Source organism: Desmodus rotundus, chromosome X (genome assembly GCF_022682495.2).
Source record: "Desmodus rotundus isolate HL8 chromosome X, HLdesRot8A.1, whole genome shotgun sequence".
NCBI lineage: Eukaryota > Metazoa > Chordata > Mammalia > Chiroptera > Phyllostomidae > Desmodus > Desmodus rotundus.
Genome location: NC_071400.1, coordinates 58764674 through 58781008, shown reverse-complemented (window position 1 = coordinate 58781008; position 16335 = coordinate 58764674).

Sequence of the window (16335 nt, the reverse complement as noted above, 5' to 3'; positions counted from 1 at the left end):
AAAGTCTGGGAGACTTAAGCTAATATACACAGTGAGCAGCCTGTCCATAGCTGAAGTGTCAACCAGGAGAGTTTCAGAGAGAAACTATCTCCTAAAACTATTGGAGGCACTGGCAGGACATGGACAGCCATGACTGGAGACACTCTGTGCTTTTTGGGAACATGGAGTGTGTGGAGAACTGGCCCAGGGCTTGGTGCTGCAGCAGGGGGGCCACATAGAGACTCTTATTTTTTTAAACATTTTATTTATTTATCTTTACATAGGGGAAGGGAGGGAGAAAGAGGAAGAGAAACATCAATGTGTGGTTGCCTCTTATGAGCCCCATACTGGGAACCTGGCCTGTAACCCAGGTATGTGCCCTGACTGGGAATTGAACTGGTGACCCTTTGGTTCTCAGGCCCACGCTCAATCCACTAAGCCACACCAGTCAGGACTAGAGACTCTTTTAAAAGAGGAGCTGAGATGAGACTTGACAGGGACTCTGTGCTTGCACACTTGTGCACAGCAGCTCTGCCAACAAAGAAGCCAGAGTGAAAGCACAGTTTGACCCCACTGAGTCCTGTTGCACAGGAAGAACAGGAAGTGTCACACTGAAGGGACTATGGCAACCAACACAGCATGCTTGGTGAGCAGGGAGCTATGCAAAGTGGAAAGTTCAGGCCTGAGTCACCTGCGAGAGTGGCAACCTGGGGACTGGGCGGCCAGGAGCTGAATGCCTGAGATTCATTGCCGCTAGACAGGTCCCCTCACAGGCAGGCATGCCCAACCCCCACCTGTGGGATTGCACACTCTGCAAATCAGTGAGGCCAGGCTCAAAAGCCCCCTGCTCTGTACATATCCACAGGGGAAATAAGGAGAAGCTCTGGAAGGGACCTTTCTGAACTTCTATCACAATACAAGCTACACTGGCTCCTCAGACCCTGATTAACTGAAACCAGCAGAGCAGAGACATTAGAGACAAGCACAACAAGCGGTGTTCAGGACCCCTCCAAGCCTCTGCTCTTAGAGCTGCCATCAGTGCCAAAGAATGAGCTGCCCCCTTTTTTTAAAATTAATTAATTTATTTTTATTCAGTTACAATTGTCTGCATTTTCTCCCCATCCCTCCACTCCACCCTAGCCAGTCCCACCTCCCTCCCCCACCTCTACCCTCCCCCTTGATTTTGTCCTTGTGTCCTTTATAGTATGAGCTGCCCCTTTTACACAAACTGGCCCCCCACAGGAAAGAGACAGCTGATTCACCAGAAACTATACATTATTGGAAATAATCTGGGACAGACCAAGACTTGTGGCTGGGGGGCAGGGTGGGAAAACACTCCCACCATCTTTCCTGAACACAGCATCCCCTTGGGGTGACCAAAAGATTCCACCCTCCTAATCACATCAGAGGCCCCGTCTGTAGGAAGGTGGAGGCAGTACTGGCAGTGCTCTCAAACATTATATTAACCACTCCTTGGCCTTGTGCTGATGGAAAAGCCAGAAGGGCAGAACAGTGCGGACCAGCCAGCCAAACCTGAAGGAGACAGAAATAGATGGGGGATCACTGGTAGTCTCGAACAGGCTGCCTAGGGCTAGACTAGGACACCATCTGACATCACCAGGGGCAGATCCAGAAAGAGAAGACAGAGGCAAACACTGGACTCTGCTGAGATGAAGTCCACCACGGTCATCTTCATTATCTTACTCTCCTGCATAGCTTTTTAACATTTTTTTTCTTTTTCTTCAACTTTCTTCCTATTATTTCACTATTTTTTAATTTTAGTTTATTTCAAATCTCGTATTTTACTTCCCCCTTCTCTTACTCCATTATCCCTTTTCCTTCTTATTTTTATTTTAAACTTTATTTTTCCCTTAAAAACTTAGAGCTTTCCCCCTAAGATCAGGAACAAGACAAGGATGCCCTCTGTCACCATTACTATTCAACATAGTATTGGAAGTCCTAGCCACAACAATCAGACAAGAAAAAGAAATAAAAGGCATCCAAATTGGAAAGGAGGAAATGCAACTGTCACTGTTTGCCGATGACATGATAGTGTACATGGAAAATTCTATAGACTCCACCAAAAAACTACTTGACCTGATCTTAGTGGGAATGCTCTAAGTTATTGTCCATTGAGTTTGATGGTGGTTGTAGGTCTCTCCTATATGGCCTTTTTTATGTTGAGCAATGCTCCCTCCATTCCCAGTTTGTGGAGTATTTTTATCAGAAATGGGTGCTGTATCTTATCAAATGCTTTTTCCCCGTATATTGATATGATCATGTGATTTTTGTCTTTAGTGTTGTTGATATTATGTATTATGTTTATTGATTTCCCAATATTGTACCATCCTTGCATCCCTGGGATGAATCCCACTTGGTCATGCTGTATGATCTTTTTAATGTATTGCTGGATGCAGTTTGCCAATATTTTGTTGAGAATTTTAGCGTCTATGTTCATCAGCGATATTGGCCTGAAGTTTTCTTTCTTTGTTGTGTCTTTATCTGGTTTTGGGATTAGGATGATGCTGGCTTCATAAAAAGAGTTTGGGAGCCTTGCATCAGTTTGGATTTTTTCGAATAGTATGCGAAGGATAGGGGTTAGCTCCTCCTTAAATGGTTTGTAGAATTCTCCAGTGAAACCATCTGGTCCAGGGCTTTCGTGTGTTGGAAGCTTTTTTATTACTGTTTCAATTTCGTCTGCTGTTATTGGTCTGTTCAGGTTTTCAGCTTCTTCATTCAGTTTTGGAAGATTATATTTTTCTAGGTATATGTCCATTTCACCTAGGTTTTCAAATTTCGTGGCATACAATTCTTCGTAGTAATTTCTTACAATCCTTAGTATTTCTGTGTTATCAGTTGTAGTCTCTCCTCTTTCATTTTTAATTGTGTTTATTTGGATCCTATCTCTTTTTTTCTTGATGAGCCTACTTAAAGGCTTGTCGATTTTGTTTATCTTTTCAGAGAACCAGATCCTGGATTCATTGATCCTTAGAATTGTGCTCTTAGTCTCTATGTCATTTAACTCTGCTCTGATCTTGGTTATTTCCTTCCTTCTGCTTGCTCTGGGATGTCTTTTTTCTTGTTCCTCAAGTTCTTGTAGGCATAGGGTTAGGTTGTTTGTTTGAAATGATTCTATCTTTTTAAGGTAGGCCTGTATTGCTATGAACTTCCCTCTCAGGCCTGCCTTTGCTGTGTCCCATAGGTTTTGGGTTGTTGTGAGTTCATTTTCATTTGTTTCCAGAAAGTTTCTGATTTCTTCCCTAATCTCATTCTTGACCCATTCATTATTTAATAGCATGCTATTCAGTCTCCATGATTTTGAGTTTTTGGGGTTTTTTCCATTGGGATTGGTTTCTAGTTTCAGTCCCTTGTGGTCAGAGAAAATACTTGATATGATTTCAATTTTCTTGAATTTGTGGAGGCTTGCTTTGTGTCCTATCCTGTGGTCTATCTTTGAAAATGTTCCATGGACACTTGAAAAGAATGTGTATTTTGCTTCTTTGGGATGAAAAGCTCTATGTATATCAGTTTAGTCCATTTCATCTAGGGTATTGTTAAGTGACACAATATCCTTGTTGATATTTTGTTAGGAAGACCTCTCCATTTTTGATAGTGGGGTGTTAAAGTCCCCTACTATAATTGTGTTGCTGTCAGTATCTTTCTTGAAGTCCTCCAAGATTTTCTTTATGTATTTGGGTGCTCGTATGTTGGGTGCATATATATTTACAATGTATATGTCTTCTTGGTGGATTCTTCCTTTGAGTAGTAGGAAGTGACCTTCTGATTCTCTCTTTATGGCCCTTCTTTTGAAGTCTATTTTGTCTGATATGAGTATTGCTACCCCTGCTTTTTTTCCCTGTTCGTTTGCTTGGAAAATTTGTTTCCAGCCCTTCACTTTCAGACTGTGTAGGTCTTTGGTCCTGAGATGGGTCTCTTTTAGGCAGCATATGTGTGGGTCATGTTTTCTTATCCATTCAGCTATTCTATGTCTTTTGATTGGAGCATTTAATCCATTTACTTTTAAGGTTATTGTCGATAGGTAGTTATTCATTGCCATTTTTTCCTACCTGTGTTCCTCTCTGTTTCTCTTTTCCTTCCTTTCCTTGAAGCAGTCCCTTTAGCATCTCTTGCAGAGCTGGTTTGCTGGAGCTGTATTCTTTTAGACTTCTTTTGTCTGGGAAACTCTTTATTTGGCCTTCTATCTTGATTGAGATCCTTGCTGGGTAAAGTAGTCTTGGTTGCAGGCCTCTGGTTCTCATTACTTGGAATATTTTTTGCCATTGTCTTCTGGCTTGCAGCGTTTCCATTGAGAAGTCAGTTCCTAACCTTATTGGGGCTCCCTTGTATGTTACTTCCTGTTTCTCCCTTGGTGCCTTTAAGATCCTCTCTTTATCTTGGAATTTTGCCATTTCAACTATGATGTGTCTTGCAGTGGGCCTCTTTGGGTTCCTCTTGCTTGGGACTCTCTGTGTTTCCTGGATTTGGGTGACTTTTTCTCTCATCAGAATAGGGAAATTTCCATCATTACTTTTTCAAACAGGTTTTCTATCCCTTGCTCTTCTTCTTCTCCTTCTGGTATTCCTATTATATGGATATTGTTACGTTTCATGTTGTCCTACATTTCCCTTAATCCCTCTTCATTCTTTCTGAGCCTCTTTTCCTTTTCTTGCTCTTTCTGAGTGTTTTTTTCTACTTTGTCTCCCAGGTCGCTTATCTGATCCTCTGCTTCATCAAGTCTGCTTTTCCTTCCTTCTACTGTGTTCTTCAGTTCAAAAATAGTATTCTTTATTTCCTCTTGGCCCTTGTTGATAGTTTCTATTTCCTTTTTCATGTTGATATAGTTTGCAGTGAGTTCATTGTAGTTTCCCTGTAGTTTCTGGTAGGTCTCTGTGAGCTCAGTGAGCTTCCTGGTAACCATTGCTTTGAACTCAGTATCTGATAGTTGACTTGCCTCTTTTTCAGTTAGCATTCTTTCTGAGGCTTCCTCCTTTGCTTTCATTTGTGGATTGTGTCTTTGTCTTCCCATTGTTTGTGAGACTCTTCTTGTTAGCCTCTGCTTCTTAAATTGATCTGTTCTGACTCCCTGGGTATGGTATGAACTTTTTTGGTAGAATGCCAGTCGGATTCAGTGGTGCTGTCTCCTTAATCTCCTGTGCTCACTGGTCTTGAGCTGACATTTATGGGTGTAACACAGTCTAACTCTTGTCTTTTCAGCACTCTAGGTTTTATTGCTCTCACCTGTGTGAAAAAGAGGAAGGGGTCAAAAAAAAATAGAAGGGAAGGAAGGAAAAAGGGAATAGAAAAGTAAAGGAAGGAAGGAAGAAGGAATAAAGAAAGATCAGAGGCAAGATAAGAAGAAATTTTAACAAAAATTAAAACAAAAGAATAAATAAAAGAACGCGGGAAGAAGGAATAAAAAAGGTAAAGGGTGGAAGGAAGAAAGAATTTAAAAAATGAAGAAGGACAGAAAGGAAGAAGGAATTCAGGGGGAAAGGAGGAAAGAAAGAAAAAACAAAAGTCTTCTGCTGGCTTTAAACTGTTCAGGTTAGTTCTGCTGGTCTTCCTGTCTGTGGCACGGGAGGGGGTGTTTGGAAGGATTGGTTTCAATTTTCTCCCTTCCTGAGCCACACTCTTCACTGTTGTTCACCTTTCAGTCCAGTTCCTCTGGGTCCTTTTGTTCCCCACTAGGCCTTTAGTTCACCAGCTGTGCTGTCCTTGAGTTTCACCAATTAGGGGCAACTCACATTCCACCTTCTTGCTCTTTGCTGTCTTAGATGCAGGCTCTGGGTGATGCTATAGGGTAGTTCAGCCCCGTACTGGGTCGAGTCTTTCCAGGCAATTCAGTCTCCCCTAGCCCTGCAGCTCCCCTCTGCTAGGTGTTTGCCTTCCTCCCAGAGAGCCAGTAGGCCCTGCAGGGTTCTGTGCACAGGGGCTGGGTAGGAGTTTTTCAGAATCAGTGCTTTTGGGTGTGGTCGCCTGCAGGCAGCCAGGCTGTTGATTGGGTTGTGTGGCCTTTCTCAGGTTTGGGCCTGGTTTGGCATCTGATCCCCTGCTTTGGGTCTGTGCGCAGGGGCAGCCAGCCACTGATCCAGCTGCACACCCACCGGAGGTTTCAGGTGTGGCCGCCCAGCCTGGGTTTTAGGTGTGTGTGCCCACCCAGGCGCTTTTTGTCTGTGTGCCCAGGCAGCCGGGCCGCTTATCAGGGCGCGTGCTCACCCGGAGTTTCAGTTGTAGGCCCCCAGTCCGCTAATCTGGGTGCGCACCAGCCAGGCCTCAGGTGAGCGCTGGGGATGCTTTTCCGCGTTCACAGTCCAGGGGCTGAGGGGGGAGGTGTGCCAGAGTCCTGGGCTGCTGCAGAGAGTTCTCTAACTAGCTCCTGAGTGCCTCTATTTTCTTTTCCTTTTTGAGAAATTCTTCCTGTTCAAGTCCCCATGGTCCAAACAGGCACCTGGCTGCTCACACAGCCCAGCCTGGCTCTCTCCCAAGAATCCTGCAGCAGACCCTGCACCTGGGCCGGGGCTTCAGCTGCCCTGGTCCCTACACTGGTCCCAGGGACCTTATTGTCCTTAAGCACTCTTCTTAGCGTCTGATCTTTCAATGTCCTCTATCTTTGGTCTCTGATCTTCATATTTGCTGGAATACTGTTGGCTGTTCGCTCTGCTCCTCACATCAGCTAGGTATTTCACTGGTGTTGAGGCAAAGTGGACTCTGCTCCCACCCATCTCGCCGCCATCTTCCCTCATCTCGATCTCCAAAGTATTTAAAAATCTCACACAGCTGCACTCCAGGAAGACAAACAACCCAATTAAAAAATGGGCAAAGGACTTGAACAGACACTTCTCCAAGGAAGACACACAGAGGGCCCAGAGACATATGAGAAGATGCTGAGCATCTATAACCGTCAGAGAGATGCAAATTAAAACCACAGTCATGTACCATCTAACACCAGTCAGAGAAGCCAACATAAACAAATCAACAAACAAATGTTCGAGAGGATATGGAGAAAAGGGAACCCTAGTGCACCATTGATTGGAATGCAGACTGTTGAGGCCACTAGACTGGTGGAAAACAGTATAGAGTTTCCTTAGAGAACTAAAAATGGAACTGCCCTTTGATCCAGCAATTCTGCTGCTGGGATTATACCCTAAGAACCCTGAAACACCAATCCAAAAGAACCTGTGCACCCCAATGTTCATAGCAGCACAATTTACAATAGCCAAGTACTGGAAGCAACCGAAGTGCCCATCAGCAAACGAGTGGATCAAAAAACTATGGTATATTTACACAATGGAACTCTATGCAGCAGAGAGAAAGAAGGAGCTTATACCCTTTGCAACAGCATGGATGGAACTGGAGAGCATTATGCTAAGTGAAATAAGCCAGGCGGTGAGGGACAAATACCATATGATCTCACCTTTAACTGGAACATAATCAACAGAAGAAAAAAAGCAAACAAAATATAACCAGAGACATTGAAATTAAGAATAATCTAACAATAGCCAGTGGGGAGTGGGGAGGGTACTGTGAAGAGAAGGGATTACAGGAGCTACTATAAAGGACACATGGACAAAACCAAGGGAGAGGGTGGAGATGGGGGAGGGAGGGGGGTTTGGCTGGGGTAGGGTGGAGGGATGGGGAGAAAAGGCATACAACTGTAATTGAATAACAATAAAATTTTTTAAAAATAAAAATAAAATAAAAAATCAGAAAAAAAGAGAGCAAAAATGTAATTATAAAAGATAAGAAATAAAAGTTATTAAAAGAAAATGTAGGAGAATACCCTTTCATCTTGGAAATAGCAAAGATCACCCCTAAAATAAAACCTATCTATATGTATTGGTAGATTTGATTAAACAAAATGAATAATTTCTGTGAAAACTTACATTAGGAAAAAATAAATGACTGGGAGGTCAATACATTTGTGATATCTAAAATTTAACCAACAAGACAGAATCATTCAGCAAAAAGACAAGAATTCAAATTTTAAAAAAATATTTGAATAGGCAATTTACATCTTTTACATATGAAAAGATGCCCTAGTTCACTAGTAACTAAGGGTATGCAAATTAAAACAACAATAAAATTCATTTTGCCCCTCTAAGTTTGGTAAGTATTAGAAAGCTGGAAAATACTAATGGTCAGCAAGGATAAGGTGATACTAGAGCCCCCATGCCCTCCTGATTGGAGTGTAAAGTTCAGTACTATTTGGAGAGTAAACAAGCCAGGCTCAGTAAAACAAAGTGCAAGTTTACTCTCTGATTCATTGAGGCCACATTTGGGGCCTAGCTCAATGCAGGTCCCATCAGGACATGTCCAAGGAGGGCCATTGTGGCACTGCATGGAATGGAACATGCCATTTATCAATTCTCAAGAGAATGGATAGTCAAAATAAAAAACTACCCCTGACTGCTGTGGCTCAGTTGGTTGGACTTCGTTCTGCAAAGTGAGTGGTTGCTGGTTTGATCCCCAGTCAGGGCACATGCCTGGGTTGCGAGTTCTCTTATAGGCACCCTGACTGAAGTCAGGGTGCCTATAAGAGACAACCAGTCGATGTTTCCCTCTCACATCGATGTCTCTCCCTGCTTTTTGCCCTCCCTTTCCCTCACTCTAAAAATAAATAAATAAAATATTTTTAAAATAAATAAAATAAAATAAAACTAAGCAGCAGTTTGAAGTAACTTGATGTATGCACAACATGGACTGATATCACAATTATAATGTTGATTTTTTTAAAGTAAGAAACAGAAGATTTATAGCACAATGACATTTATGCAAATTAAAAACATACATGCAAAAATACACTATATTTTACAAGAACACATACATATTCAGAGACTCACATCAAATGCTTTGGAATAGGTGCCCATTAAGGGAAGGAAAGGATATGGGAATCTGGAATTAAGGGGAAAAAATAAAATGAGAAATGGTCCTTGTACAACCCATGGGTCATTCTATAGCCAGCTCTGAACTGAGTTGTGGATTTAATTCCACTCTCTGCACCTGAAGTTCACAAACAAGTTCTAATAAGGTTTTCTTTAAGGGAAAAGAAGGGAGAGGACAGAAGAGACTGATTGCTTACTGAGTATGAGGTCTTCTTTTGGGGCGATAAAAATGTTCTGGAACTAGATAGAGGTGATGGATGTACAATGTTGTGAATGTACTAAGTGCTATTGAATTGTACAATTTAAAGTGGTCAAATGGTTTATTTATGTTATGTGAATTTTACCTCAATACAAACCATAAAAAAAGGAAAGGAAAAAAAAAAAGAAGGAGGAGCTGACCACTCAGGGCTCCTCAGAATGTAGCCTGCTCCTCTCACCTCTCTTCATCACAGCCTTGTCTCTTGCTGTCTCTTGGGGTTGGATTCCCCACTGCAGCACAAGGATCTCTTGGGCCTGGACCTGAGCCTGGGCCTGGGCCTGACCTGGGGCAAAAATGTCATAGACAGTAGTGCTCTGGGCCTGGGACTCTATACACAGCTCCCAGGGTAGCTAATCTTGGTCCTGTGTACTTCACAGGCCCATTAAGAAGAGCCAGTGGGCTAATGTATGGGAATTAGCTCAGCACACAAAAAAGTACCTTGCCAGTGTGAAGGATTATTGGGGATATTTATGACCAAGCAGAAATCCTCATAAGGCAAATTTCTTTCTTGTATTCCTTCCTGACATGGCAGCCCATTTCTATGTCAGTAACTTGGGACTTTAAGGAGGCAAGATTGAAATCCTTCCCCCCTTTCCTAGGACTTTCCAAAATTTTTGTCATCCCTCCTGATGTCAAATTAAAACAACTGAGAGGTTTCAGTACAGGGTCATAGGGGTTGGCAGAGCTCAGAGCTCATCACTCAGACACAGGATGGCTCCTCAAAGTTTGCTTTGTCCTATAGTCCCAGGCCTACAGCGTGTGTGTGCAAGTGGGCATAAGTTTGGGTCCATGCACTACGCTGTGTGCCCAAGGGCCATAATTCTCACCCTGCATGGAGATGTCTTCAGAGGACCCAGCTCTAGCAGGAGCGAGACACTTCCAGGCTCCAGGAGAAGCTGGTAGGACACATCAGGACATTTTCTTTTTTTTTTAATAAGGGCTCCTGATAGCTCTTTCTTTGTTTGAAGGCCCCTTATAGTTACCTTCTTGGTGCCACAAGGTCTCAGGATGGTTAGGAAGGCAGCCCTCCTCAAGGTTTTGGTGCTTAAGTCCAGCACCTTTGGTCAGGGAAATTCGAGACTGGAGATGATAATGCTAACATTCCAACACATGTGTCTTTTGTTCCTTTACAGGCTGGGTCACTGCACACAGCCCACCTGTACCTTCCTGTCTGATGGAGCCTTTGGCATAAACTCCACTTTCAGCAGTGACACTGCTCACCACCTCCCTTCCACTCCATCCATGCTGCTGGGCAACAGAGATACAGCGTTAAAACAAGGATCTGTATGTACATATCCCATGCTTTCAAATGTTGTAAATAGACAACCCAGCAAACTGAAAATACTTCTGTGTGGCTCTCAGGAGTCTCCATGATCAGGCCCCTGCCTGCCTTTCCTGTTTTATCTGTTGTTTTCTTCCACACCCAGCCCTTCAGCATTTCCCCATTTTTCCAAACACACCAGGCCTTTACCTTAGATTTTGTTAATATATTTCCCTTACTAGAAAGGTCTTGTCTTGTTTCTCTGTCTGGAAAACTCCTCTCAATGGCTTCCTTTTTTTTTTAAAGATTTTATTTGTTTACTTTTAGGGAGGGGAAGGGAGGGAGAAAGAGAGGGAGAGAAACATCAATGTGTGGTTGCCTCTTGTGTGCCCCCTACTGGGGACCTGGACTGCAACCCAGGCATGTGCCCTGACTGGGAATCGAACCAGCAACCCTTTGGTTCGAAGGCTAGCACTCAGTGAACTAAGCCACACCAGCCAAGGCTAATAGCTTCCTTAAATGCTCCCAGACATGGTTAGTCACTGCTTTTCCTGCCAGGCCTTGGTAGTACAAAAGGAATCAAGACAGAAGTGGTCCTATATTCATAGGGTTGGCAGTATAGTGAGTGAAGAGAGAGATTGAACAAAGAAAGCAATAAAGGAGAGCAATATGAGTGAGCAGCACTGGCCAGAAAATTAACATGGGGTGATATGACAGATCGTGACTGAATGGCAACTTTAGAATGGGTGTCCAAACATGGTAACATTTAAGCTGAGGATTGAATGTCGAGAAAGACCCAGTAATGTAGGGAATGGGGGACAGAGGATGCAGGCAGTGGAAACAGAAAATAATTAAACAAATATTAAGAGCCTCTGCCATCACTGAAACAATGATTAAACAAATAATCATTGTGGGAGGTGCCCTACTTCCCAGATCGTAGCAAGGATAGAAGAAAGACAGGTGGCTGAAGACAATCACTTCCCTTCAGAAGTTTTGAAGTTTGTCTCCATGAGATTGGCCTTTCCACCTCTCAGTTTGCTGCTGCTGGGTAAGAGCTCAGAGTGCCAGTTCCCTGGACCAACTCTATCAGGCTGTACATGGATACAGCAGGCCAAGAAGATGTAGATCTAATTGACCTGTGTTCCAGCCCCAGCTCTTCCACTTTCTTACTCTGTACCTGTGGCCAACCTCTTAAACTTCCTGTGCCTTGGTTATTGCATGTGAAAAATGGGGAGCCCAAGGTTGTCAAGTTAATGAGAGGGTTAAACAAAACTACATATGAACAGAGCCTGGAGCAAAACGGGTCTTGATAAGCCAATATCACCACAGCTGAAAGGCCAATTAGTCCATTTTTCTGTTAATTATGGGGATACTGAGAGCCAGGCTTGCCCAGTGTCACCCTACATTTGCTCTGGCCCCCATTCTTGAGCTGCCTGAATGTAGGGCCCTAACTGGTCCTCAGTGTCCCCTGTACAAGAAACTTGAGTCCATGTCTGTGCATCCATCTCAATCCCTGGCTCCCTTAGGTACTCTGCAAGTCCCCAGAATGCTTTTGCCACTAACCTCTGGCGGGACTTGGTGCAATGACAGAAATGCACCTAGTAGGTGATCTCTGTGCTGCATCTCCAGGAGCTACCCAGGCCTGACAGGCTGTCTTTGTAAAGGTCAAGGTGCTTATATGGAATGTAAGTAGGGAGGGTTGATGGTTTTCCTTGCTCTGATGCAGAGTTCATGATTGGGTTATGCTGGTGTCCCCTCCACATTCAGAAATTGCTCCCCCAACCCTATTGCCTCTTATATGATGAAGAACCCCAGTGGCTTCCCAAGGCTTCCCATTGTGTCCCACAGCCAGCTGAAAGCAGAAGGACAGGGTGCAAATTGGGCAGAGGCATAGAAAAGGGTAACCTGGAAATGAAGAGCCATGAGAATCAGAGCTGAGAGACACAGGCCAGGGCAATGAGCAGCTAAGGGTGCAAATTATGAGCAAGGATGGCCAGGCCTATGAGAAGAGGCTATATGGAGGGCCATCCAGCCAAGGTAGGTTCTAAGAGGAAAACAAAGGGGTCATCCTACATGAGATCTGCCTGGGGCTCAACTCATGACCTTGCTCCCTCACAGAGGGCTCATCACTAGGGATGCCCATCCAAAGTAACTGCCATTGATGGCTCACTTACTAGGAACAACGCACGTATGCCTAGAAGCTTCACAGATCCCTTTCATCATTTTCCATGTGGGCATCAGCAGCCCCAGTGGGCATGTTAGCTTAGATGTAGGACTACCCCAGCATGCCTGACTCCCAGGGCTTGCTCTTCTCCCTGCCTCTCACTGACTCTCCTGAATCTTTTCTTCCTGAGGAAGGACGTAGAACAGTTGTGGGAGTAAGGCTAGGACTGGGGGATAGGGTCCAGGCCCTTGGGTTCAGTGAAAATTCCATCAAAGTAAAATCCTCACCAGGTCCAGAGGCTGCTCCCAGGATTCTGCTGCTTGGTATGCAAAGAAGGGTAGAGGGAAAAGGGCAAGCTAGAGGCCCAAGAAATGGGAAGAGGAGAGACTGAGAACAAAGGGAGAGGAGAAGGGGCTGGAGGTACAGCTTGAGGGAGAGAAGGAAGATGAAGAGTTTCATGGTAGAGGGAAGACACTGGGAGGGAGAGGGAAATAGAGAGAGAGAAAGGTTCAGATGCAAGGACAATGACCAGCTAAAGAAGGCAGAGCTATGGAGAAGAGAGAGAGAAGAGCAGAGGGAAGAGAATGGAAAAGGAGGGCAGAGACTGGGGAAAGAGAGAAAGAGTGACTAAAGGACGAAAAATGAGAAATTTATTCTGAGGAGATGGAGGAGGAAGGGGAAAGGAAAGAGAAAAGGATGAGGGGAGGAATATGGGCAAGGAAAAAGAAGTAACAGGATGAGGGAGCCTGGGGATGGGGAGACAAAGAAGGGGAGGAAAAGGGGAGGCAAAGGGGGAAAGAGGGAGAGGGGGGGAAAGATGGAGAGGAAGGAAAAGGAAAGGAGCAGAAGAAAGACAAAGAAATGGCCAGAGGCATGAAGACAGATGAGAAAGCTACTGAGGGAGTGAGGAGAGGAAACAGGAGAGGGCAGGAGAAACAGGAGGAAGAGAGCAAGTGGGAGTGAGAGAGGGAGCTGAGGGGCGGGGGGAGAAGAAACCATGAGAGGAAAGACAAGGGAAAGAGAAAAGAGAACAGCAAAGAAAGAAAGGTCCAGATAAAGAAAAACAAAAAGTTTTAAAGGCAGGGAGTACCACTTCACATGGCACCTGTGACCTGGGTGTGAGTGATGATGAACAACCAAGCCTGTGGAAATCCATTTCAGAGGAGACATGACAATGGCCTGCTGACCAAGTTCTCAGGAGACACTGACACATTTCCCTGACACAGTAAAGCCAGCACACCTGCCAAGATAATTTCCACTCTATGAGTGACACTTGTGCCAGCCTTCTCGTGCTGAGCCCTGCCACCCCACAAAGCTGGGCACTAAATGCTAGGTATTGGGTGTTGGATCCTGGCAGGGCTTGAGAGGCAGCTAAGCTTTTCCAGCTTTCATACTCTGTGGCCATGAGTCACCAGGAGAAGGGCCCAGAAATCTCCCTGCCTACTTCCCTCCCTCTCTCCTTCTTCCTTCCCTTTCTTCCTCCTCTCTTGCTTCCCTCCCTATCCCTCTTTCCTTCCTCCCTTTCTCCTCTCCTCCCTTTATTCCTCCTCTCTTTCTTCCCTCCTTCCTTCTTTATTTCTCCACTCAGAGCTGACAACAGCCTCACCTGTCCTCCAAGGCCCTTGATTCACCAATGAAGTAGGTGGAGGACTGGACACAGTCCCAGGTCCAGGTTGAAAAGCCCCACAAGGGAAGCCAGGCAGAAACCAGGTGTGTATGCAGTAGCACTTCACAGATGGCCACTTGCTGCAAACTCCCTACTTTTGTGTAGCAAGGGGCAAGCCAAATCCAGCTCAAAGTTTCTTGTTTTGCAAGGCCACTAAGACCGAAGTACTAGATCTCCCCAAAAGTAAGGGGGACATGACAGGTTTAATTGAGGTCACTGACTATGAAAAAGATACTCTTAAAATAATGGGCAAATGTGAATCAGATACTGGATAGGATTTTTGTGCCTTTCAAAAAATGATTCAATAGTTTTATCAACCAATTTCATCCCAATAAATTCAATAAAAATAAAATAAAATAGTACATTTATACAATGAAATACTATACAGAAGAGAGAAAGAAGGAGCTCCTACCCTTTGTGACAGCATGGATGGAACTGGAGAGCATTATGCTAAGTGAAATAAGCCAGGAGGTGAGGAACAAATACTGTATGATCTCACCTTTAACTGGAACCTAATCAAAAGAAAAAAGGTAACAAAATATAACCAGAGACATTGAAATTAAGAACAATATGACAGTAACTGGGGGGGTGGACAATGGGGGGAAGGGTTTTCAGGAACTACTGTGAAGGACACATGCACAAAACCAAGGGGGAGGGTGGAAGTAAAGGAGGGAGGGAGGTTTGGCTGGGGTCAGGGGGAGTGGTGGGTGTAAAATGCAGACAACTGTAATTGAACAACAATAAAATAATTTTTTTTTAAAAAACCTGTGATGTTAGCTGTAATCCTGTATTTGTAGGCTTCTCACAGAACACATTGGCAAGCCTAGGTGTTATCTCATTTAACACTTGTCTTGCCTTACATCCTCATTTTGTAAACAGTGTTTTTGTAAATGCCCTGTTTTTTAAGTTCTGAGTAAAATAAAAACTTATTGGTTCACTCAAAAAACATTAAACACTAAAATAAAATAAAATAGCCCTGGCTAGTGTGGCTCAGTGGTTGAGTGCCAGCCAGCGAATCAAAGGGTCGCTGGTTCGATTCCCGGTCTAAGGCACAAGCCCGGGATTGTGGGCTGGGTTCCCAGTGGGGGGTGCACAAGAAGCAACCATACATTGATGTTTCTCTCCCTCTCTTTCTCCCTCTCTCCCCCTCTCTAAAAATAAATAAATCAAGTCTTCAGAAAAAATAACATAAAAATGATGATAACAAATAATAATTTTAAATGCAAAAAGAGATTCAATATACGGCAAGATTTGAAAATAGACAAAAATCAAGTTCCAGCTGGTTCCATCTCAAATGTCACCAATCAGTGCTTACTTCATCTGGCTGTGATGTAAACTCTGCATTTGGGTAAACAACCCACCAGAGACCTGAGATTTGGACTCATGGTGGCTCAGTTGAGGACTGATGTCACTTCGGGGCTCAGAAGCAGCTTCTGGGTTGCAATCCCCATGGCAGCCAGTGCCTTGAACCACCCACCCAATGTATCTTTCTGAAGAGAGTATCTAAAGCTGTCCCACAGCATGCACAATTAGGTCTCAGCAGATTCGCACAGTTACTGCCTTTCCTACCTTGTCTTTGGGCCAAGGAAAACTGCTTTCTGTTCCACATGATCACAATATAAAAGGAAGAGCAAGTTGGTGCCCGCAAAATGAACTGAATTTCTGGGACTCTTTCCAGACAGATACCCTCTTTCTGAGACTATTTCACCACTTACTCCCTGGCTTGTACCTGGACAGATCTGGTTTATTTCCTTAAACCTCTGCTGTGATATGGACACACTGGATACAAGGTTGTTTCTTAAAGGACTGTACTTTTATTTAATAGGTAGAGTACACACAGAAATCTAAGCACATTAAAAAATTAGAGAAATACACTGGTTTGCTCATTCTTTCCACAAATACTTATTGGCATCTACTCTGGACCAGGTGGTGAATAGGGACAAGGAGATTGAGCCATAAGAGGAGACTTGATCAAATGGGGCTGAGGGGATCTTTGGAGGTCCTCAAATTAGGGTGGCTTTGGAGAAGGTAAATTTCAACTTGAAACCTGGGGAACTTATCCCAGGCCTTACAAGAGTGGCCAAGGAGAGGAGACGACAAAAGCCATGGCTTCTGGCCCTGGCA